The sequence below is a fragment of the Rhipicephalus microplus genome, chromosome 7, assembly GCF_043290135.1.
Source record: "Rhipicephalus microplus isolate Deutch F79 chromosome 7, USDA_Rmic, whole genome shotgun sequence".
Classification (NCBI taxonomy): Eukaryota; Metazoa; Arthropoda; class Arachnida; order Ixodida; family Ixodidae; genus Rhipicephalus; species Rhipicephalus microplus.
In genome coordinates this window covers 114,357,467-114,383,670 of record NC_134706.1, presented here as the reverse complement: position 1 = coordinate 114,383,670, position 26,204 = coordinate 114,357,467, and the positions used below count along the sequence as shown (strand labels likewise).

At 45.0% G+C, this 26,204-nt stretch overlaps 1 long non-coding RNA gene across 1 annotated transcript; it reads left to right on the top strand.

Moving 5' to 3' along the window:
• Positions 1-1,243: 1,243 nt before the first annotated feature.
• LOC142767044 (uncharacterized) lies at positions 1,244-25,188 on the top strand. Its single transcript, XR_012884725.1, has 3 exons — positions 1,244-1,410; positions 21,464-21,601; positions 25,030-25,188. It is a non-coding gene; the product is annotated as an uncharacterized LOC142767044 (long non-coding RNA).
• The last annotated feature ends 1,016 nt before the right edge of the window (positions 25,189-26,204 follow it).

Sequence of the window (26,204 nt, the reverse complement as noted above, 5' to 3'; positions counted from 1 at the left end):
GTGAGCTTTTTGATGCAATCGTCAAAACTCATTTGTGCATCACTCAGCTCTTTCATTTGGCATACAGGATGAAAATGTCAAAGGAACATACCCAGCGATTTTCATGGAGATTCGTTCACCTCGAAAAATCGCCAGAGTTGGCCTTTAAAGAAAGCTAAGAATCACATCAATCGTTGCCGCGGCCGAGTGCACTGCTCACGGAGGAAAAAGTCAGAATTAAGACAGGTCACGCTCGTCTTGTGTGTACTTGTGCTTTAATTTTGTGCGTATTTTATGCTCGAGGTGCGTGCGAAAAGCTTTGAGCTTCTTGCCACTCTTCACGCAATATTGCAAATATTTGCTGTAACGTTCATTTTTGCTTAATTGTGATCAAATAAAGCAAACGAAACACGTGGCTTGTGCGGAAGGCACAGCATGGTCTCTGCGAAAGCTAAAAAAGCGGCCTTCCAGAGCTTTTTTTCTAAACACTCTTTGGGTAACTAGTTCAAGCACGCTGGCTGTGTGGCCACTACGTCATTAATAATTATAATTTCGGGGTAGTAGGACGGCACTTGCTATGTTACTTTTCTTCATTCTTCTGAGAAGCGTGAGGAACACTTCCAAGAAATTTCGTGCTAATTGTCCATGCAGTGGCTGACGACGATGATGAATTATGCTTGACAATGGTATGCGGCACAGTGAATAGGGGATCAGGAACAATCTTTTATAATAGGTTGGAGCATTAAACAACCCACGCTTTACGTGATTATGTTTGCGTGACACCTGTTTGTTCTTTGGTTGTTTAAACCACTTTAATACTCATTATACCACAAATCATTTCCCATCATTAGGTGTGCTTAAGGGAAGATTGCAAACACGTCCCAAACTCCGGCGTGGCTCTGTGGTAGAATACTGGGCTGCATGCAGCGAACCCGGTTTGTAGCTGCACTGTGTCTTTAGTACTAGGTATTTTTTTTATTTCGAGTGATAGTGCTTATTGACACGGGTGGTGGCGGCGGCAGCGGACAACTAATGCGCCGCGCGTAACCTGAGTTGTGATCTCAAATCAGCTTTTGCTCTTGTAAACAATCTGCTACTTCTGTGAAGGCACGTTTCGCTTACGTCCTACAACGATTCTTAGAAAGAGAGACTAGTCACGTTTTTCAAATGCGAAGTCCTCTGAGCGAACTGCAAACACTTCGGCGTTTGTGCGTATCTATCTGCCTATATATCTATCTATCTACACGCTCACGTCTTGCGACAGTCGGGATGAAGCTTTCCACTAGTCGCCAACCCGAATTACTATAGGAGGTTAAGATGCTTTGACGAAAATGACGTGCTTCTCAAGACAAGACTAATGTTACAATTCCGTCGCGTATGTCGTCCAAACGTTGCAGATGCCTGCGGGCTGGCCTGTGCCATTTGTATGCGGTAAGTGCTACAAGATTATTGACACTTCTTATCTTGCAGGAACGGCGAGAAAACAAACAGGTATTTTTCAGCGTGAGCGTTAATCGAAAGCGAACATTGGCAAGATTGGCCACACGAATGGAAAGAATGAATGCCAGGATCACAGCAGTAGTCGAAGTTCAGCATTCTGCTTGGCAGTGAAATATTCTATATACTACGGAGTCCCGCCACGTCTTGGAACAACTTTTCAAATATACTTTCCTGTTCGTGAAACCTCAGTTGTGATTGCAGTGGTGGGTATCCACTCTTGTAAACATTAGATATGTACCCCAATGAATCAGCTGTCTTGTTGGGTTAACGTACAATGTATGTAGGTGTCATTCGCTGAAGTTGATTAATGTAGAAGTGTCCAGAGTAACCACCCTCGCGAGCCCCACGCTTCCTTTCAGCTTATCTCTTGTAGTGTTACCATATCTATGTTGTTGTTTTTATCGTTCCACAAGTGCGAAAAACAGGGTTTATAAACATCTCCGGCTGTCAAAGATATGTACGGACGTGCAACAATTGCATATACGTTTATTATCATTACATATTGTGTCGCTTATAAAAATTACAACAGGGTCACTTTTCCTCGGCATGCTTCGCATAACGTCAATTCAGGAGGTAGTTGAGATCTGCCGAACTTTTTCTGTTATATTTCACATTAGAGGGGTGATGGACACCGGTGGAAGCTAGCGGCAGCGGCAGATAACTACGGTGCCAGAAATAAGCCTTGTTTTCCTCCAAGATAAGTAGTTTTTACCCTTTAGATATCAATGTCTCCTAATCAATTTTTATACATGAGCCGCGTTATCTAAACTACATAAGAAGTTGAAGGAGTATAATTTCTACGAATAAACCTAACAGCTGCACTGAGGTTCTGCCCTTGGAATGTGTAGGTATAGAATGCAGTTTTCACTTGACTGGCAAGATTGAACTTTAAAATTTTTTCACAAAGGTTACATTGTTAAAATATAAATTGTAACTGTATTTTTTAGAATCAGGAACACCAAAGAATCAAAGGAATTTAAAAAAGAACGCTTTACTTGTAGTTTCCCAGGAAACTCGCGTATATATACATATATATATATATATACCTATATATATATATACATATACTTATATATATATATATATATATATATATATATATATATATCAATTTTGAAAAAACTTCCAGCAATTTGGTGGATTATGGTGGTGGAAACGGTGGCACATGGTGTATGGTGGCGTATGATGGAGCGGATGGTGGATGGTGCGCACCAGCCGGAAACGCTGGAGTGTGAAACAGTGTCAGAACCACAGTAACGAGCTGCCGCTAAAGAAATAATAAAAATAATTGTCTAAAGAAGGATGTAGCAAGCACCCGTAAAAAAATAAAAGGTGCGCAAGCGTCGAATCAAACCTTGCACCTCCGAATTTCGAACTGAGTACACTAACCACTAAGCCACGCCGACAGACGGTTGCATTTGTGTTAAAGAGAAAGTCAAATCACAAAGTCAGTGTTTAACTTCAGTGGATGGAATGGGAAAGTGTGATTAGCGCCTGGAGGTTCCTACGGCTACCGCCGCCAACGCCTTGCGATGCAACCGCCAGGTGGTGCCTGCGGTCGTTTACACGTCAAGCTGAGCGCACGAAGCGTGGGTGCCAGAGTGTTTTTTTCGGTCTCTTCGTGCTGAATTTTTGTCCCACTTGATCACAGTTATGTTTGATGAGGTGCTGACTATTTTTATGGGATGAGCCGCTGTCAAAGTCATTGTTTTGTGCCCGGTTGCACTAGGGGATACAAATCATGCAAAAAGTTGTCACTCGTCGAGGTGCCGAAAGATGAGGAAACATACCGCAAGTGGCAGCGGGACATTGCTCGAGCCGACAAGTTACTTGAACGAAATTCCGCTGTGTGGGAACAGCACTTCGACCCGCAGTTTGTGTCGCGTCACTTTGAGCACAACATTAAAGGTTGGATTGTGTGCGTGGATAGGAGCAGGCCGTTTCTTAAGCCGTATGTGATTCCAACTATCTTTTCGAGCGTGCCTAAGTATTTGAACGAGCCAGTGCCCAAGAAAAGACATCCGAAGGTAAGGTTAGATCCACGTCTTGAGCCTCCACGAAAAGGTCATGAATGGTTGAGTCGTCGTTGCCCGACCAGTCGTCACCCGACAGATTCAGCGAAGCACCCGCAAGTGATGCCAGCTGAGTAGACTACAGGAATGTTGTCCTTCCTTAGGATCAGTGGACAAGGACGTCTTCTCTGAAGAGCTCTTTGTGTCGCTCATAGTTTCTGTCTGGCAGGGCCTTACATTGGTCTCCTCCATTCAAAAAGCTTGTGTTGTTTCCTGGGGGGGACAACTGGGTGGAACAGCAAGTGTTTGTGGGCAGTGTCGAACTTTCACTTGAAGAGCACTGTGAACCAGCGTCAGTTTTACTGGCTGTTGACAGCATCAAGGTTTGTTCTTGCGCAGGGCTACCGCCAGAGTTCCCTCTTGCACGCAATGCCAAAATGACGAAGTGGAATGAAAGCCTTTACCAGACGAAGTGTAAGGGGGCTTCAAGTGGCATTCAGCAGTGCTGCATCTCCTGCAAGTACCTAAGAAGGCTTCTGCTAAATGAGAGATGTCATGCCAGGCAGCCAAAGCGCAGGGAGAAGCTTGCGAGGAAGCTGAGGGCGAATTCTAGAGCAGTGCGCTGTTTGAGAGCCAAAGTCAAAAGCGTGGACCAAGCTATCACCCAAATGAAGCAGAAAGATGAGGAAACGGAAGAAAGCATCTTGAGGAAGAAGATCGACAAGCTCCCGCCTAAAGAGAAGGCAGCGGTGCTGCAATGCTTTGAAGCTGCGAACCACAATTCACCGAAAAAGATGCGTTACAACCCAGAGTGGCTTATGGAGTGCATTATTATGCGCATGAAAAGCGCCCGCCTTTATGAGCATGTGCGGAGGGAAACAATTCTCTTGCTTCCTAGCCGCACTTGTCTCGGAAGTACATAAGGCAGTACGAGAGCAGTTTCGGTTTCAATGGTATTGTCCTTTCTGGGATAGCAAAAAAGATGCAGAAGATGACCGAGTTCGGACGTCATCGTGGCATCATCCTAGATGAGATGAAGCTGGACGAGAACTTCGCTGTCGCAGCTGGCACAGGTAAAATTGACGGCTTTGTTGATCTTGGACCATTCACGGCCGAGGATGACAAATCTCACACATGTGAACATGGCCTAGTGATTATGTTTCAATCACTTTCGGGATCAAGGCACCAAATTCTTGGTGTGTTTTCTTTCAAAGGCAATGTTAAAGCACAGTTTATTTCTAAGATAGTCATGAAAGCGGTGCTCCTAGCAGAAAATGCAGGCCTTAAAGTTGATCATGTTACCTGTGATGGGGCAAGCTGGAATCGTGCAATGTGGCACAAGTTTGGCATTTCAGCAACTGCAAACGCTATCAAGCCATCAATGCCTCATCCGTGTGAAGAAGACCGATGCCTTTTTTTTTCTGTCAGACTTCTCACACCTTGTGAAATGTATTAGCAATGGTTTCGGTAGCCATGGTTACAAGACACCACAGTGGCATGTAGACGTCAAGCCCATCATAGTAGCTCATGAGAATGACAAGTGTGCTACCACGTTGACGTTAATGGCCAAAATTACCACAGAGCATGTTCGTCCTAAAGACTTCAAAAAAATGAAAGTAAACTTTGCCTTCCATCTTTTCAGTGCAGAGGTTTTACGTGGCTTTTTTTACAAGAAGAAAATTGCAAAATTTTATGACTATGGTGATCAAACTTGGTTTGTTAGCTTAATGCAGAAGCAAATTTTTCTGATGACGTCAAGGCTACCTTCTGGTGCATTCAAGCCTGGCTCCAGAGAAGAAAAGGTGCTTTTAGAAGCCTTTAATAACATTGATGAGTAGGAAGCAGCCACTGGACGTAAGAAGGTAGGATTCCGGTCGGTTAGCACAGCATTGGGCCTCAGAGTCACTTTGAAAGGTACACTGAACCTTCTCGCATACCAAACCGAGAAAATTGGCTACAAATACCTTTTGACGTCTCGGTTGAGGCCAAGATCCCATTGAAAAGCTGTTTGGTATCATTCGATAATCTTTTAGCTGCAATGACCACCCCACTTCTGCACAGTTTTTGACTGATGTAAACTGCCTCAGTTTTTATAATTTGGTGAAAGCTCCAGACACTGGAAAGAGTGCAGGTGGAGCACTCATGGCATTAGTTGGAATAAGTGACATGGCCGGCCATATAGATATTATTTTTAACTCTGGGAAGCTGGATAAGGCATCAAAAAACACCAAATGCTTCCTTATTAGTTCCCGACCATATATATCTATAACAAACAAGCGATTCAAGACTGATATAATATTTGGCTAGATATGCTGCCCGACGTAAGGTCCTGACAACAAAGTGCCGTGACTGCTTCGAGGACCTCTTCACATCAGCAGAAGATGCAGACAAGAATATTTCGTTGTTCACTGCTTTCTGTGACAATGGCAGGCTGCTGTACCCGTCACAAGAGCACTTTTCCTTCAACAGAGCTCTTGAGGATTCTTTCACACTTTGGTTTAGCTGGAACAAACTGCACAGGGACAGCATAAGTGAAATGATGAACTCTTTGCATAACTTGCCGCTTGTAGGCTGCACTGCCCACAATAAGGCACTGAGTAGCAGCATTGTGAAATTTTTCATGTTGACTCGCCTTTACTTTTACACGAAGTCTCTCAACAAAGAGCGAGCATCAAAAAAAAAGAGAAGAAAAAGCACATAAAGCTTCCCAGGGTGACTTGAGAACTGAAATAGAATGATGCATCCAGTTACCATCCCATTGCAGTATATGTTGTTTCGGATTGTTAAGTGATTTAGTATGCCATCCATATACTTTTTTTTCTGCTTCACAAAAAGGCTCTTTCAGAGTCTGTTCTGTGTCTTTCATGTATGCTTTCTCTAGTTCTCACATATTGTCTTTTTTGCATATATTTTGTATAAAATGATACGTCTGCTTATATGACATGGTAATTACAATAAATGAGTGTTGCTGCAATTTTAGTTGCCAGTGTTGTTGTATCCTATGCTACCACGTCTAAGTGTATGTGCTGACGACCTATCACTTGTTTTCCTTGATCTTCCCAAATAAAAATGCGCAAGTGTATGAATTGAAACTTGTCATGCTCTCTATATTCAGGCAAACCTGTTTGTTCTTTAAAAAACGAGTATAATTAGAAGTTAGTTTTGGCATTGTTTTTTAAGCGGCATTGCCTCAAACAAGCTTGTTATTCTTGTCGCATGTATTGCGTTCTTTATTTCGAAATTAACTGAAATTAATATAGTTCGTTGTAGCGAACGAACCCGAAACTAATATGGTTTGAAATATTGAATATACATTTGACAGCATAAGAAAGGCAGTGATGGCTGAAAAGATTGATTCGAAATACCTAAAATATTTTGCTTATGTCCGGCAACACTTCTTCGTAATCCGCGTAGGAAATTTTCTAATAAATGGCGCGGAAGCGAAAATATTCAGTGACCCAAGGCATCCTTTAAAAACAAGCAGTTCAGGCTGATATTCAACTTTACAAGCACGGCAAAGTTTTTGATTGGGTCTCTTCAGCGTAGGTTGAAAGGCTCTTCAGAGTTTCTGTTTGCACGGTCTAATTTCTGTGCCAAATACAACTCCTAGGTAGCGAAAATAGCTGGCTGACCGCTTCCGATGAGAACACGTAGTCAGCCTTGATTGCAATGCTAATAGCGTGTTCTATGCGAAAATATTAGCACGCCTACATTATTGCATGACTGCTTGGATATTGAACGAATTTGATGTAAAAGAAACGCATCGCAAATAAAGCATTTATCCCAAAAAGAAGCGCTAAGGCTCATCCGATTGCAACTGACGCGCGCTGATCGGCCCGTTGGACGACGTGGATGGATGGATGGATCGATGGATATGGCTGTATCCTTTAGATCGGGCGGTGGCCAGTGCCACCATGCCGTATTACTAAATGAACCAAAAACTAGATTAATTATTTCCCTTTGAATAGTGAGGTTGACGATTAGTACTTTGCAATGAAGGGTTTAATTTTCACTCGTGCCTTGACTTTAGCCATCAATCAGATAATCTCTGTCTAGTTAACCCTACCCGCTTGAAGTCCATTTTGCCCTCCCTTTCCTCCCTGGCTTTGCCCTCCCTGCACTCCTTGCTCTCCCTGGCTTTGAAAAACTATGCGCCACTATCCCTAACTATAGGGTGAAGCCCATTACAGAACATTATAAAGTGTTTGGCAGTTTCTTCTCCCTCTCCGCACGCACTGCATACCTTGTCTACACCTTCGTATTTGGCCCGATATGTCCTGGTTCGTGTGGGCAACTGTGGGCGCAGGTTAGCCAGATGAGGACAGAGGACGTTCAAGGACAACCAGATACTTTTATTTACACGAAGACGGACAAGGGGATACACACAACATAAACTCACACATATATACACGTGTTCACGGTCCTACGCGGAAGGGAGTTAATGTTCCCGTTCGTCCTCTCATGTTTTACTCTTGGAGCGTGAACGTTGCGCTTGATCTTGAGTTCTCTGGTAGTCAGGGGGCGGTGTGCCTTGTGCTTGCGGAGTTCGTACCGAGGCGGGGCCCGGCCTAGAAGATAACCGCCAGGGGCATTCCAGTGGGGTGGTCAACGCCTGGGTTTTCCTGTACACTACCGAGAACAGCGTACCACTGACTGCCGCGAACAGACCTGGGACAGCGTCTCACTCCGAGACCAGAACAGCAGCTGGCCGTGACGAACGTTGCTTCAGACCAACCCGGGGGTGAGGTGGGGCGATGCCCAGTCCAGGATGCACCCGAGGACTTCAATGTCGAGACGAGGCCCTGACACGGAGGGTCAGAACGAGCAGCTGGGGCGTGGCCCGAACTTGTCCTTGTTGTCTGCTCTCTGGGGTTAGCCGAGCTTTCCCCGTGGCTCGGGAGCTTTTCACGAGGTACGCGCACGAGCACGCGCATAGGCGACCTCATAGTTTCACCTCTATCACAATCATGATGATTCTCACGCACCCTGAATTTCTAAATCGGCCCCGCACACCGATCACAAATAAATCGGCCCCGCACACCGGTTTCCTATGTCAAAGCATAACGCACACTCTCCAGGGCACCGCTTTTCACCACATCTTCTCCCCACCTCAAGAACAGCGAAACAGTGGGAAAAGAATGGTAGGTATGTTCATACAGTAGACAACGTGATACTAGCGTCATGAGTTCTTTGTGTGTCTATACGAGTAATCGGACAGCCTAGTCAGTAGTAAGAGATGTGCGGCTAAAATAATCGGCACCGACATTATCTGAGCTCTGAATGTAGTCTACGTGAAAGTCGTAGTCCATCAAGAGTAGACTCCAGCGTAGCACTCGTGTATTGATTTTTCGGGCAGAGTTTATGTATTTCAGTTGCTGGTGGTCCGAGTGCAAAATGAAGGGCCTACCATAGAGGTACACATGAAATTACTGGACACCCCACACGATGGCGAGGCATTGTCTCTCAATTGTCTCTCAAATGCCGTTTCACGAGGGAGCAGCTTTCTACTAGTGTAGGATACTGGATGCAAGAGACCATTGTGTTCTTGTAGAGGACGGCTCCCGAACTCCGTGATGAAGCGTCGGTGCGCAACACGAAAGGCCCTTCGAGGTTGGGTGCTTTCAGTATGGGTTGCCTTGACATCATTGCCTTGAGCTTTTGAAATGCATCCTGATGCTTTCGCGCCAGTCCAGCTTAGGACTTCGTTTTTTCGTGAGCTCGGTAAGTGGATCTGAAAGCTCGGCATAGTTGGGCACAATCTCTCGATAGTAGCCGGTAAGTCGGAGAAAAGCTCGAAGTTCTTTCTTACTTTCCGGCTGTTTCGCTGACACCATTTTGTCTGATGTGTCTTTCTGGAGTTGTAGCAGCCCTTGTCCCACAACGTGACCGAGGAAGCTAGTCGTCGGGGAACCTATCTCGCTTTTCTTCGGCTTAATATTTATACGCGCCTCGCGCACACGTTGAAATACATGGCGAAATAGGAACATGTGTTCCTCCCATGTTGCGGTTGCAACAAGAACATCATCAAAGTAGTAATAGACATTGGGAATGTCGCCGACGACTTCTCGCATCAATCGGTTGAACACGGCAGGTGCAGCCTTTATGTCAAAAGGCATAACCCGGAATTGGTATAGGCCAAGTCACAGGAAAATGCTGTAGCTTCTTTTGACGTACTGGCCATGGATACCTGCCAATATTCTTTTGTGAAGTCAAACTTCGAAAAGTATTGACGCCCAGTAAGTCGTGCAAAGATTATGTCAGCACAGGGAATCGGTTCCGCATCGGGAACGACCACATTGTTGAGTTGACGAAAATAAAGGCAGAGGAGCATCGTGCCATCCTCTTCTTGACAACCACAATCAGCACTTGATAAGCAGATGTACACTTCTCTATCGTGCCCAGCCGTAACATTTCCTGCATCTCTTTCTCAATGGCATCCTTAACAGCGAAAGGTATTGGGTACTATTGGACATGTATGGGCTGAGAAGTGGTCATTTTCAGCTGGCACTCCACAACATCAGTCTTTCCCGGTAAATGAGAAAATATGTCGTGGTAGGCAGAAAGGAGCTCGTTTACTTAGTTTCTTTGTTCTCTAGTAAGGCTAGGTGCTACAGCCACATTCTTCTAATTCTGCTTTTGTGCAAGTGGGGCATGTAATAAATTTTCTGTGCCTTCGATTTCCACTTGATGGATTGACGTTACAGCAGCAGCTGTCGTCGTTGACGTGTCCGAGGCATTGCGCAGCTCGTACTTTTTAAGCATGTTGGCGTAGAAGACAGTTGTTCTGTGACCGAGGTCCACAGCATAATCCAATGGGCTTTTCTTGTCTATGACAGTAAAGGGACCCTTCCAGTTAGTATCAGTTTGTTGGGATCGGCGGGTAGCAGCACGAGAACTTTGTCATCCACGTTAAGTCCCGCTTCTTCGCCTTGCGATCATAGTAAGTCTTCTGACGAACATGTGCCTTCGCAAGGTCCTGAGATGCTATTTCACAGGTTCGTTGCAGACGTTCCCGCAATTCTACGATGTATTCGTAGGTTGACTCGGTCGCGTCATCTAACTTTGGATTAGTCCACAAGTCCCTCAAAATCTAATTGGGCCGCGAACGTATCGGCCATAGAGTAACTCGAACGGCGAATATCCGGTACTCTTTTGTGGCATCTCCCGCTACGCGAAAAGGAGAGGGCTGAGGTAGCGGTCCAAATTTTTTGGGCTTTCCTGACTCATTCGGCGGAGCATTTGCTTCAACGTGCCGTTGAATTGCTCCACTCACCCGTTTGCCAACGGATGGTAAGGGGTTGTCAGTAATTGCCTGATAGATAGTAGCCGGCTGAACCCCTTCATAACCGACATGAAGTTTGTCCCGTGGTCACTTACGATTTCGCGTGGTAGACCAACTCGCGACAGCATTTCTATTAGTCCTTTTGCCACGACCTTTCTTTCACTCGAAGGAAGTGCGATGGCGTCTGGATATCTCGTTGCAAAATCCACCATAGTTAGAATGTACCTGTTGCCCTTGGAAGATGTTGGTAACAAAGAACCGATGATGTCGATACCCACGCGTGAAAACGGGTCTCAATGATTGGCATGGTACCTAGCGGAACCTGACCAACCAAATGGCGTGGGACAGTCCACTGACAAATATCGCAAAACTTTACAAACCTCTTGGTTTCTGATTGAACATCTGGCCAGAAAATTTTGGCAAGAATACGGTCAGCTGTTCAGGATATCTCTTGGTGTCCGGCGAGGATACCTTCAACGGCTACTTTGAGCACAGTCTCTCGCAGGTGTCTCGGTACGACCAGTTGCTCGAGTTCCTTCTCCGAGAGCAGCTTGTGCTTTCGATACAAGATACCGTCGACAAGAAAGAAACAGGTTTCGCGATTCTTTACAATCGACTTTTTAACAAGACTCTCATAACAATGCCGTAATGGTGGGTCAATTTTTTGGTATTCCTCAAGCGTCACTTTATCTATGATTGTGGCAGTGGCTTTCAGAACAGGTAGCCTGGTTTTGGCACGTGTTTCTTTCACTGCTGCAGCACTATCACCTAGTAGTACTTGATCTGCGGGTCCATGAGGTGTGCAATTTGTCTCTACTGTCATCGGTAAGTAGCCTGAATCGTTTCCGACATCACTTTGCGTGTCGTCCGCGATGATGGGAACGGGCAAGTTAGCGAGTTTTCTGCCTACGTTCCTTCCGCTGTAATCACGATGCCTCTCACGATGCTGCTAAAGCTTGTGCAAATATTCTAGCTCTGTAGATCAGGCACCTTCGATGTTGCCTAGCACGACATCGTATAGAGGGTTCTTCATGCATTTAAGTCGCACGACACCGGTGAAGAACGGTGTGTTAATAGAAACAATTGCCTCCGGCAAGTAGTGCACTGTTCCATCGAGCATGAAAACCGGACTTCTAGTGCCCGTAAACTTCCCTTCCGGGACAAGCCTTTATCATACTACTACTGTGTTGCATTCTGCATTTCGAAGGACAGATACAGCTTGGCCCTCAAGCAATTCTCTCACTACAGGCAGAGTTTCGACATCAGCCACAGTTGGGGCAGGCGTCGACGTCGTATTCACAACTGCGATAGTCTCCCCAGTGTGGAATACGACGTACCCTTCAACCGTTTCTCCGGTGTGTCAGCGTTGTCTCCTTCGTTGGGTGACAGCATGCACGACGCCAGCCGCTTTTCCTGGGTTCGAGGTGTCTCCGTGGACGAACCTTTCTGCCACTCAACCAGCCTGTTAATGACTGGTTATTTCTTGTCCAAGACCAACATTCGGACGCACGGTGCCCTGTCTTCTCGCACAAGAAACAGAGACTTTAACGCTTATACTGGCGCTTACCAGTTTTTGCCTTACGAGCATCTGCTGAGCTCTCCTTATACAGCTTGTCCTTGCCCAAATTGAACAAATCTTGGGCTTCCAGAAAGCAATCTGCGTTCTGCGCTAAAGAGTGCAATTTCTTACAGTTCCTTTCTTTCAGAAATACCCTCAGAGTGGGCGAGCCTCCCTTCATGAACTGTTCTGAAATCATTACGTTGCGAAGAGCGTCATATGTTTTCTCGACATTTGCAAACTCCATCCAATGGTCGAAATGACCTGCTATGCGAGAAGCATATTGAAGCCCTGTCTCCTTGTCCTCTGGTCTCACCCTCCGAAATTTCTCGCGGTATCGTTCAGCCGTATACCGGAATCGTAACAGCAGTGTTCCCTTCACCTGATCAAAGTCGGTGGCGGAAGCAGAGTCAAGTCGACTAATCACGGATAACGCCTCTCCAGTCAGGCACAAGCTGAGCGAAAAGGCTCATTTGCTCCGAGGCCACTCCTGAGACACCGCGACGCGTTTAAAACGCTGCAGATGTGCGTCGAGGTCATCTCACATCTCGCTGAATGGTAGAAATAGCATGTGCGGGCCTCAGCTATCCATTACAGCTACGGACACTGCGTCGTCAATTACCGGTCCCCCTATCTCTCCCATATTCGAACCAGTCGTCTGCTCTTGCAACTTTAGCTTCAACTGCAAAACGCGATCCTCGGCTTGCAGTCGTCTTTCCTCCAGCGCTATCTTTTTTCGCTGCTCATCGCGAACTTGCACACGAAGGCCCCTTTTGATAACGCGCTCCGCGTCAGCCCATTCCTGTAGTGCCAATCCCGTTAGACCCATGTCCGTTCCGATCGCGTGCCATTTCTTTAAATCCATTGGTTCTTCCAGTTGGTCTGGTTCTCGGCAAGAAGCTAAGGTCAACCTATCCCGGCAAGGCTCGACAAAATTTGTGGGCAACTGTCGGCGCAGGTTAGCCAGATGAGGACAGAGGACGTTCGAGGACAACGAGAGACTTTTATATACACTAAGACAAACAAGAGGATACACACAACATAAACTCACCCATATATACACGCGTTCACGGTCCTACGCGGAAGCGAGTTAATGTTCTTGTTCATCCACTCACGTTCTACTCTTGGAGCGTGAACGTCGTGCTTGATATTGAGCTCTCTGGTAGTCAGGAGGCGGTGTGCCGTGTGCTTGCGGAGTTCGTACCGAGGCGGGGCCCGGCCTAGAAGATAACCGCCAGGGGCATTCCAGTGGGGTGGTCAACGCCTGGGCTTTCGTGTACACCACTGAGAACAGCGTACCACCGACTGCCGCGAACAGACCTGGGACAGCGTCTCACTCCGAGACCAGAACAGCAGCTGGCCGTGACGAACATTGCTTCAGACCAACCCGGGGTTGAGGTGGGGCGATGCCCAGTCCAGGATGCACCCAAGGACTTCAATGTCGAGACGAGGCCCGGACACGGAGGGTCAGAACGAGTAGCTGGGGCATGGCCCGAACTTGTCCTTGTTCTCTGCTCTCTGGGGTTAGCCGAGCTGTCCCCATGGCTCGGGAGCTTTTCACAAAGTATGCGCACGAGCACGCGCATAGGCGGGCTCATGGTTTCACCTCTATCGCTATCATGATGACTCCCGGACACCCTGAAATACAAAAGCGGTCCCCACAAAGATCACAAATAAATCGGCCCCGCACACCCATTTCCTACGTCAAAGCATGACGCACACTCTCCATGGCACCGTTTTTCACCACAGTTCGCAACACTCCCGTCCAGGCCTCAAACAATAGAGAACTACACCGAGTATTATCAGAGATCTTTTACTTGGCAATTCCCTGCTTAAAAATTCGATAGGTCTCTAGTGCGGACTTCTTAATAAGGCCAATTCTGCACATAACGGTCTCAGCTTCCTTCACCTTCTTCTTAACCAATAATTTTTTTTGGTTTGGCCCCCTGCTGTTTTCTAAGTATATACCACTCAATTTTCTGGTTCGCTTCCTCCATTTTGTATCGACATTCTTCATGTACAAGGAGCTGAATACCTTCCTAGCCCAATGCTCCTCCCCCAATTTTCTCAATCACTTCTCAAATTTTATCTTGCTGCTAGCTTCCCTGCCCTCAAATGATGTCCATTTCATTTCACCGTGTACTCCCTGATTTGGTATATTCCCGTAAGCTCCTAAGGCAAGCCTACCTAATGCTCGTTGCTTATCTTCTAATCTTGATTGAACTTCTGATCTCATGCACAAGACCGCACTGCCGAACGTAAGACCAGGAACCAAGACCCCTTTCCGTATTCCTCTCACAACATCTTACCTATTGTAATTGCACAGTGCTCTGTTTTTCATTACCGCTGCATTCCTGTTACCTTTGGTCCTCAAGTATATTTCATGTTACCTCAGGTACTCGGCTGCATTGCTTCTCCATACCCCAAAATATTTGTATTTATCTGTTATCTCTAACTTCACTATCTTCATTGTCATTCAAAATCATGACTGCTGATTGTTCATTACTGAATCTGAAGCCTAGCGTATCTCCCTTATTATTGCAGATGTCCACCGATCTCTGCAAATCTTCCTTGTTGTCACACATTAGCACTATATCATCTGCATACATCAATGCTGGTAGTGCCTGTTCAATGAGTTCTCCTTGTTTGACAAAATAGAGGTTGAAGTTCAGTCCACTTCCCCCTAATTTGGCCTCTAATCGTAGTAGGTGCATCATGAATAACAAGGGTGACAGGGCACACCCCTGCCTATGCACCCGTTTTACTTCTGCAGGCTTGGATGCCTGTTTTGTTTGCCACGCCTTGTGGGTCCAGTATTCCCCACAATTCTTCTTGAACCACGGTATCGTGCGCTCTCTTGATATCCAAAAAATGCTAGCCACAGGGGCCTGTGTTCCTTTTGTGCTAGTTCGATGCACTGCGTCACTGAGAACAGATTGTCTTCCAACCTCCTGTGTTTCCGGAACCCATTCTGCAGTTTCCCCAACACCCCCTCATCCTCTAATCATGCCCGTAGTTTTTCCTTTATAATCTGCATCGCCAGCCTGTAGATCACTGATGTCACCGTTCTAGGGCGGTAGTTGTTTATGTCCGCTTTGTCCCCCTTTCCTTTATAGATCATGCTCATCCTGCTAAGTTTCCATCCATCGGGAACTTCACCATCGATTATTATTTTGCTCACTGCCTCTCTTAAAGCCTCCCTGGACATCGGACCTCATGTCTTTATCAGCATAATTGGAATGCCATCTGGGCCTGTTGATGCACTGCTAGGAACCCTTTGCTCAGCAGTTTCCCACTCTTGTTGTTAAAATGGATCCAATGCGCCACTTCATTCATTTTTGTTTATTGTGGCTTGCATGAAGCACTTTTCTGTTGACATTTTTCTGTCGCCCTTGTTCTTATATGTTCACTCGCTTCGTCCCCTTCTAGCATAGCACCTTGAGCGGTAGTTAGAAACCTCTTCTCTTGGCTCGTCTCATTTCTTAGGGGGTTTAGATGGTTCCGATATTTTGCAGCTGCCTTTCTATCTTTTTTATGTACTTCTGCCAGCCACTGAGCTCCCTTTCTTCTAATCTTTTCATTGATCAGAAGGGATGCATCCCTTCTACAACTTAGAAATATTTTCCATTATCTTTCAACATCATGTGTTGGTTCACCCTACTGCTTTTCTCCGGAGGCTTCTTGGTGTTTTGCTAGGGCTCTCATAACTTCCTCATCCCACCAAGTTTTGGGTTTGTGATTTCTTTTCCGAGATTATTTGTCACGTACCTTAACAAGCTCTAGCTCAAAGAGTCTATTTAGATTAATATATGTCCACACTGTTTTATTATCCTCAGTGATTGCTTTCTCAATTTGTTTAGTGGTTATTTTAATTTGCCTTTCCTAATAAAAATTTTCTTGTAGTTGCTCATCTTTTCTCCTTCCCACTTTCACTGCTCTTCCAAAACTTAGCTTGATACGTTTGTAATCACCACCCAGACTACTGGAGCCACCTATATTTATCTGCATTCTTCGAGCTTATCATTCATTCTATGTGAAATCAGTGTGTAATCTATCGTCGACTGCAGCCCTCCTACCTGCCATGCTATTTACCCTTCACACTTCTCGGTACTACTGCAAATGATCAAATCCAGCCTTTCACACATATATCTGAACATTTTGCCTGTCGCATCAGTATAAACATCTTTATTTTCTATGTGCGCATTCATAAGTCCGAGTATATTTATCTCGCACTCTCCTCCTAACTCGTGAATGTTCTGTATATACACTCTACTATTGCCTGGTTTTCCTCTGTGGCCTTTGCTCCCGTCCACAAGTACACAAAACCAAGGAGTGCCATTGACCCTGCCACTTTCCCTTTTTGGCCATAAATGTTTCTTGCAGTCTCGCTTGACCCTTTGCCAGTCTGTACTTTTATGAATGAATGCCCCAATACCAACCCCCCTTTCCGCTGTCTTCTGTTCTATTACAATATTCCCACGCGTAGTCCGGATTTTTAGAAGGTTGTTCCATGTCCATAAAATGTGTTTCTACAAAACCGTATACCATTGGCCTCGCCTCCCTTAGCTGTTCGTCTATCTCTTCCCCCTTCTACCTGTTCCTACCACCCTGCATGTTAATATACCCTATGTCTGAATTGGCTCGGAGCTCGTGGCTACGTCGATTTCTGCCCCGGACGCTACCTATCTTATTACTAGTGCCACTTCAGAAGCGCATCCGTCCATACCACCTATCAAAGAGTCTCTCTGCTTGTTTTTCTCGTTACTAGTTATCCTGCACCCCGAAAGGCCCGTTTGCCCTGAAAAAAAGCTGCTGCGCGTCCTGCAATTCGCCAACTCACCTCATGACCTAGCCGCCCATCGAAGTTAATTCTGTCTCGTTAAAATCCACCCCACCTAGGCACTTCTCTGTTTATTTTCACAACCTCAAAGCCTTTCTCTCGACTCATCCACCATATCTCTTGGTTTGAACTGATAACCGCTCTTTGCAGGTTGCTATCACGCACCGGTACCTCTGGTATCATGCGTATTACTACCTGTACCTGAGAAGAAGTAGCGCGCATGTCATCGACGCCTTTCGCCAGTGTGGTTGCTGGTCCTGCAGTATCTTCATTTAAGACATCGTTCAAACCATCTGAAATTATCACGAGGTTTCGTCTATCAGCTGTAGTTTTAAGTTTTGCGCTCGTTTGCCTCATGACTGCTTCCAGCTTGCACCCTGGGAACGCCCCTGCTGCAACGCTCTTGACACCTTTTACCCTCTCTTTGATGGCTTCTGTGCATTGATTTAAATTCGAGTCCCCGGCAATTATCACATGCTGCTACTTTTCAGCTGGAGCGCCCTGCACCTGGGGGTTACTTGCACCTGTGACGCCGGCTGCTTTGTCCCCTCCCAGTCCCACCACTACTTCGCTGAAGCTGCGCGTTGCGACAATTTAACCGGCTGAACCTAATTTTTCCAAACTTGCTTGCTCTTTCTTCTCCGCCGTTCTGAATGCCGGTTCTCTACTTTTCTCTCCGTGGGCCGCTCCTCTGTTCACCTTAGCTAGTGCTTTCTCGGCAAACTTCAGCCTTTCTCCCATTGCCCTCGTTTTCTCTTGCTCTGTCATCAACGCAGTCTCAAGCTCGGTGATTGTCATCAGCAGGTCACCCTGGGCAACCATCATTTTCTCCATTTTTTTCTCGACCTCACATTGCCTACACTTCGCGTCAGCCTCTTCTCCATCTGCTTTTACGCTTGGGTTAACTTTCAAACCCATACCGCATCCTGAACGCTTTACAGTTTTTTTAACCATGTCTTTCTGACAGCAATTGTCCCTATGGCTTGTCTCACTTTATAATTACAAAACTCGAGCTCTGTACTACGAAAAAAAGAATGTCTAAGCCCTAATACGAAAATTTGCGAGTTCAATGTATGTGCACTTCCCCAAAGGGGTGGCAAAAGAAAAAATTAACAACAAAAAAATCAAACACACACACACACGCACAAATAATAAATACCTGGTGACTGACTCCTGAAAAAGCTCTACATTAAAATAAGTGCTACAAAGATTTCAACTGCTGCCTTATAATTATAAGACAAGCTCAAACAGACGTGAAAGCGAGCATGAGCGCCACCGTGCGCTTGCATCCAAGAAGCGCACGCGAGCCGCCGGGCCTTCGTGACACTTTCCCATTCCAGCTACTGTAGTTTAAATTCACTTCTGTTTGTTGTTTACTCGGGAGGTACGGGATCTGCACCTGCTACTAAATATTGCACATTCGATAAACACGAACAACTGCTGCCTGTAACGATTTCCACTGTGATAATGGCAACAGAGCTACGTTTTTGTTACAATTTACAACCGCAAGGAAAACAAACAGTTACTGCCAAGTTTATTATCCGTTTTCCACTCTTTCCGATGGGCAATATCAGTTCAGGCTTTATGAAGCTTCTATGCTCATTCAATATATACGCTGACACAATTGATTTTGATGTTTTTCGCGCAACGCATACCGCAGTCGTGCCAGCGCACCACTGTTGCTCTGTCGTTAGAAACAGCTATATAACGGCTTGTCCAAAACGAATGCAGTGCGCCAGAAACATTATGCTATCATATTGGTTCAATAAGCGTATGAATTGCCGTGTCTATGTTCTCCTGGCGAAGCGGACCTAGCGTTCTCCTAGCGAAGCGGACCTAGACCTAGCGATGCGCTGGCGAGTGCGAGTGGCGACTGTCGGTGAGGCGAGGTGTACCTTTTGTGGAAGTGCTGCAAGCGCGTCGCATCGATGTCTGTCGCTTCTTGTGCGGACACCGTAGACAATAAATAAAGGCTTAATTTAAGGTAAATGATGCCGCATCTGTGCTGTATTGTCATTTTGACTCGTCAAAATTGTGTATTCTGAAACCCAGAAGCACCGATAACACTTGTACGGGCTTGGTCGGTATGACTAATCTTTGGTGGAAATCATGTGGTAGAAAAAAAGGCGAAAGTCAAATTCGCTGGAGCTCACCTCGACGCATGTCGAAAGTGAAAGTTTATGCATATTCGCACGCTCTTTGCTAACTTAAAGGTACGGCTCAAGCAATACAGTGTGCAAGAATTACCAGGGTTGCGTTTCTAGCGTGGTGACACAAAGTGACCGTTGTGTTCTGCTCTAACATGGAAAGGGGCAATTGCGAACTGGTGCCCATTTATTCATAGACAACTGCTTGCCGATGTAAAACATTTATTGTCATGTTCACATTGACAACTCTAGTCTTCTAAACATCACAACAAAGAAACACGTCGGAGATGTCAAACTGACGTAAGTACGGGCGCGAAATGTAAACATATTCCCGGCCGCATATGCTCCACAAGAATTGAATCGTTGTGGACACTACAGGAATTAAAAAAAATGTACTAGAAAGCATATTGAGCAGCGTTGGTTTCTTTTGACCGCAAACATATATCTCTGCGCATTCAAAAATGAAACACTACAAGTAAGTGATTTCACATACTGTCATGTGCTTTTCATCATGCCACCGTCATCCACTTTGCTCACCAAGCCTTCCACCGTATGCATCAACGATTCAAGCATCGACCAACCCAGCATTTTCAACAGGATATATATATATATATATATATATATATATATATATATATATATATATATATATATATATAAAAGGTAAACATGTGTATACAAAAGTGCTCGTTTTTCCTATTTTTGACACAATAATTTTGAGATTTAACAGACAATAATGACAAGAAATGTAAAAGGGGAGATAATACAACCATGTATTGTAAATAGGAAGAAAGAAAAGTGGGTGAAAATTAACTTGCCGTGAGTAGGAATCAAATGTACGACCTTCGAATGATGCGTTCGTTGCTGTCAAATACGTTACTTGAAGGTTGTAGGTTCAATTCCTGCTTCCGGCAAGTTATTTTTCCCCCACTTTTTTCTTCTTATTTACATTACATATGTTCTAATAACTTCCCCTATACATTCCTTCGCATTATTGCCTGTTAGATCTTAATATATATATATATATATATATATATATATATATATATATATATATATATATATATATATATATATATATGTGTGTGTGTGTGTGTGTGTGTGTGTGTGTGTGTGTGTGTGTGTGAAATTTCGGGCTAAATATGTGAATTTGCCGTAGCGTTACCAGAGGCTCGTGGCTGCGGCGAAAGGGGGTGACAACGTGTGTATGTCGCTCATTGCCCTAAAGGACGTCCACATGCAGGTGACGTCATCTACGTGGCGTTTGTATCAAAACAGTGGTGACGCTAGATGAACGTTCTCCTGAGATCTGGAATTATGTGCGAAAAAGAAAATTATTTGTGGACACAGTAGTGTATGCAATACATTTAAAGCAACTTCAATAACGTCAATGACTGCATTTGCAGAACACAGTGACTAAGGGATAAAATAGTTCGCGAAAAAACATTGTACTACATAACGCCGCTGACACATCATGCAGGAGGCATTTCCTATAAAATTTCATGTAGTATATCAAATCACGACGTCATAAAAGGCGCAAAACACGTCATGTTTTTCTTAAATGTCCTGTAGTTAAAGGAACCACCTTGAACATGATAACAGATAGCGATGGGGACTCGTTGGAGACAAAATTTTCACACGCATTGTTTTTCGCCTCTTAGGCAAGCCAACAATACAAACAACATGTCAAGCATTAACCTACGCTATATATAAACGAGGTTTTATCGGAAGCCGGATGACTCAATATATACAACAAAGAAAACGGATAATCAGGCATGCGCATAGGCACTGGAATGAAAAATTGACCATTCATTTCTGGATAGTTACAAAGTACACGTGTGAGCGTTCACCTGTTTTTGATAAATGCTCGTTTCTACGCATGCGCAAGGAATAAACTACGCAGTAGTTTACATAATCAGCTACATTACATAAACCAGGTCAACAAGTGTCACCGCACAATCCTTATCAAAATAAAAATAAATGTGGTTTGTTCATGCTGCCACCTTTTCGCATAGCAGAGTGTTCACTTTTTTCATGTATATATATCCATTTATCCGGTTTTCAATAAATCATGCATAAAGTTAGCGCTTGTTTACGTCCTCTGTGTCTCATCCTCGTCCTTTTTTTTTTTGCGGTGCTTAACAGTTCGAACAAGTTACACTATCAAGGCCACCAAGATACCTTTGCCAAACTTTCATTGATGTTCCTCATACTCTCGGGATTCGCAAGGACAATTTTGGTTCTTATCAAACTACTGCAACTGCCACAAGCGATCAAGGATCAGTGCGTATGCGTCACGGAATGCATGATTTTGCGTTATTACCTGTCATTTAGCTTCTTTATGCGTCACGAAACACAAAGTTTGGCTTCAGCCAAGGTACCACAATAACCACTAACGCACTATGAGCGCGGTATGAAAGGTATGCATTACATGACATGAATGTCGTAGCTTTCACGTCGCTATCAGTCCATATTGTTCGTAGATTCACGTCATGGAATACAAAGTTCGGTAATTCTCAAACTTGTAAAACCAGCGCCTCCTCTATTCATTCAATGCCAGTGCAATCGCTCGCGCCTGAATGAGCGCCGTTGGTCCCCCTATGTTCAAGGAGTTGTTGGTCGATGCTACTTCAGGGACAGTGCTGTTTGCGTCACGCACTCCTATGAGCAACCGTCCCAGTCGTTGCCTCGAGACGCGATAGTAGCTGTTTCTCAACTCTATATATATACCACCACTTCCAGATTTCCTCATTCACTCTTTTTCTTTGGAAGCTCTTTCTGTGTGCGTTACATGGCGCTTTTTGCGCTTGCGATAATTTAGAGTGGAGCTTGAGAGACAAGACAGCATTCAGACACCACACGAAAGCTTTACTCGTAATTTGCAGTGGTCGTGCTACTGATAGTTCTTTATTGCCAAACGTATCATGCGCCATACGTTGATGTTACCAGGGGCCTTGCTGACGATCATCATTTAGTGCTTGTAGTCGGTTCGGTCCAATTAGCAAAGAAGATGTCTTCGCTTCAGCAGCAAATTGGTACCGTTTATATCACACGCACAATTTTTAACTGTGCATCGTTTCGTTGCCTTTTATGAGTTCAGAAATTGCCTCTTTACCAGACTGCTGAAAAGATGGCACCGCTAACTGGGGGCGTAGGCAGAATTTCTTTCTTTTTTTGGGGAGGGGGCGGGCGAGAATGTGTGTGGTGTTATGATTGGCAGAGCAAGGACATAGCCCTGCAAGAGGTCACTGGAGAACCCTGCTAAGGCCGTCCGTGCCCTGCAGCAACGCGAGTGGCGTACATGTGCGCAAATCGAACGCTCATCGGCATCGTTGAGACGCGCAGCCGGCGTCGAACCAGAAGCGCATGCTCAGACCGGGCAATAAAACGACAGATAGATAGATAGATAGATAGATAGATAGATAGATAGATAGATAGATAGATAGATAGATAGATAGACAGATAGATACATAGATAGATAGACAGATAGATAGATAGATAGATAGATAGATAGATAGATAGATAGATAGATAGATAGATAGATAGATAGATAGATAGATAGATAGATAGATAGATAGATAGATAGAAACGCTCGTGGTGGAAGAAGTTTGCCAAGAAATATTTCGCATTAAATTAAAGGAAGGAGGAAGTCAACAAAAAGAATAAAGGCAGCGAGGTTAACCACAAAGATTTCCGGTTCGCTAGGCTACACTGGGGGATTACAATTGAGGTGGCTTAGAGAGTTCGTGCCAGAACCATAAGTTGACTTAGACGTTACAGATGCTTATAGCATGTATTGCAATCGTGCAAAAGGTACTTAAAAACAAGTTATTGTAGTATGACAAACTGTAAACTCTCATTTGTTACAGACATTTGATTTTAGGGTAAAGAACCGCAACGCCATTTAGGCGTGCCGAAATTCCATATCAAAAACCACATGACACCCGTTCGCTTTTTTTTTCTTTTTTTCTTTTCTTCTCTTAAAAGCAGGCATTTGCCCAAGAGAGCGCAACGTTGCAAATTTCATCGGCAGCGCACGTTGCGCCATGGCGCAGCAAGCGGAAAGAAGACGCACCATCAGCAAATGGCATGTCTCCTCAGCCAAGCCGGACAACCCAGCATTATAATCAAGAGGGTTTCAAAACGCCGCGTCGCGCATATTGGTACAATTTATCGAAAAAAAAATGCTTGTCACCAGCGTGCTTGAGATGCTGTATGAGGGGCTCTTTTTACCATGAACGCAAAGCACACGCGAAGGCTAGGCGATGGCCGAGAACAGGAAAGAGCTCAAGAAGAGGGTGGTGAACAGCTGAATCGGGCGCATCTGGCTGGCATTGATAAAATATAGGAGGCGTTGGTGAAACATTTGGGAGCGCACTAGGAGCGTATCATGTAAGTTATCCCGTGTCCCACATGCATGTGCACGTGCGTTTATCGCCTTGCTCTGGCGTATTCTTGTTTCACCCACGACAACTGTTATCAGCGTTCGGCGCACACAAAATAACAATGTCTGTGAAGCTTCGCGATTGTTAATTCTTTTAAAGTTAGGTGCAGGACGACAACAGTGAAATTTATTCCAGAACATACCTCAGCTCTAACCACAATGCTGGTATGTTCAATGAAAGCTTCATAAAAAAGGCGTACTGGTGCTAGGGAGGTGGCGGTCACATTATTTCGCATTCAATGGCTCATTATATTATATGTTTTCAGCGTGTATCACCTTTACGTCAAATTTAACTTTCAGAAGTTATGTTCGGCCAAAAAACAAGTATTCCTTTTCGCCCTATTCAATCTAGAGCTTTTATCGTCATCAGCCCCACTCAGTCTTTTTTTTTTCCTCAGTTTTTGGGGTTGTTTATGGGTCAATTATAAGAGTCTACAATAGAGCCGTGACATCGCGTTAATGACAACTGTAATGAAGCGCTGAATCTGAAGCTGTTGAATCTAGCAGCGTCGAGGGCCACCATCCTCGCTGCCACAAGCGCTGCGTAACATTTTACAACTTTTGGTGTTGCTAATTAGTCTCGAGGCCCCGCCGTGGTGGTCTAGTGACTAAGGTACTCGGCTGCTGACCCGCAGGTCGCGGGTTGAAATCCCGGCTGCGGCGGCTGCATTTCCGATGGAGGCGGAAATGTCGAGGCCCGTGTGCTCAGATTTGGGTGCACGTTAAAGTACCCCAGGTGGTCAAAATTTCCGGAGTCCTCCACTACGGCGTCTCTCATAATCATACGGTGGTTTTGGGACGTTAAACCCCCAAATCAATCAATTAGTCTCGAGAATGAACACAGGCGTCGCTGTGGTCGCGGTGGTGTGACGCCACGGCAAGGACTCGCCCTCTGTGACGCCGCTTGTCTCCTTTCTCTGCGCCCGTCGCATACTCACTTTTTAGCGATACCTTGGTAATTACTCCTCCATTGCGTGACGCAAATCTCTCAAGATTCAAAGTGAAAGGTTTCATAACTTCTGAATGTTATTGAGGCTATAAAAAGTTTACATAATTTAACTTATTATAAGCAAATTGCAAACGGTAGATGTTGCGTGAAAATTGTTTTTGTTGCGTACACAATAAAATGTGTGCTATAGGAAAATATGCTAACTGGTGCTAACGTGATTACAACTACGCATAGACTCCAGGACGGGAACTTGTGTGTGCCAAAGTAGGACGAATGAACTGGGCTGTTTCCAATTTATTAAATGCATTGACTTTACAGGGAAGGTTGCACCCGCATCTACGGTTAATCTGAATGGCTTGAAGGAATTGAGCTTTCTCCACCGGGAAACTTTACATGAATCTGACTGTCGTAAGCACAAACATCAGATATCTGGGAAATAAATGAAATTGTACTGCCACTCATAACAATTCTAGAAAATTTGGGTTATGCCTGTTTTCTCGGATTTTAAGTTCACGTTTCTGCTCAACAGTACCCAGAGATTGTGAAGTTGTATAACCTGATTTCCACCGCTGCGGTGGTCTAGTGGCTAAGGTACTCGGCTGCGGACCCGCAGGTCGCAGGATTGAATCCCGGCTGCAGCGGCTCGATTTCCGATGGAGGCGGAAATGCTGTAAGCCCGTGTGCTCAGATTTGGGTGCACGTTAAAAAACTCAAGGAGGTCAAAATTTCCAGAGCCCTCCACTACCGCACCTCTCATAATCGTATGGTGGTTTTGAGACGTTCAACCCGACATATCAATGAATCATCATCGTATACCTTGATTTGCTGAAACTCTGGAGTGATCTACCGCCACGTCACAAGCACTCATGTTCTCTTCACATGGGAGCACCACTGACAGCAACGATTCCAACACAAACACCAGGAAGTTTGAATGAACATTTCCAATGGCGCCGTCAGTGACATGGCAAAAGTAATAATTAAACCTTCACTTCGAATATTCTCGTACCTCATGTCGCGTAAAGGTAATCACATGCGCGAAAAATTCATTTATCTAGTGGCTATATAAACTGGTAGTTGTCAGTGCGACAGCATCTTTTCTACGATTCTGCACGAAGATATCGTCTGACTGCAATGAGAATTTTCGCAAATAACCGCATTTAACCTATATAAATTCAATTAAGTAAAGCTCTGTAAATATCGCGAGAAAAACATGAAACTGAAAAACGTGTTGAGTGAGAAAGCCCACAAGAAAACAGACAGAACAGTGGTGGTTGTATTCTAGGGCGAGCGCGTACGACGTATTTTGCGAGGCACCATAATGCAAACGAGCGCGGGTTTTGGCACACCAGCGAAAGCAATGTCCGCTGATACACTCTAAAGCAAAAGGGTGTGTGGTTCGTCCTTGTGGGGATTAATGGGGCTGCCACAACCAGTATTGCCTCAAAGACTAACGGCACCGGGTCCAACAGTTAGTCCACACAGACAAACTCAAG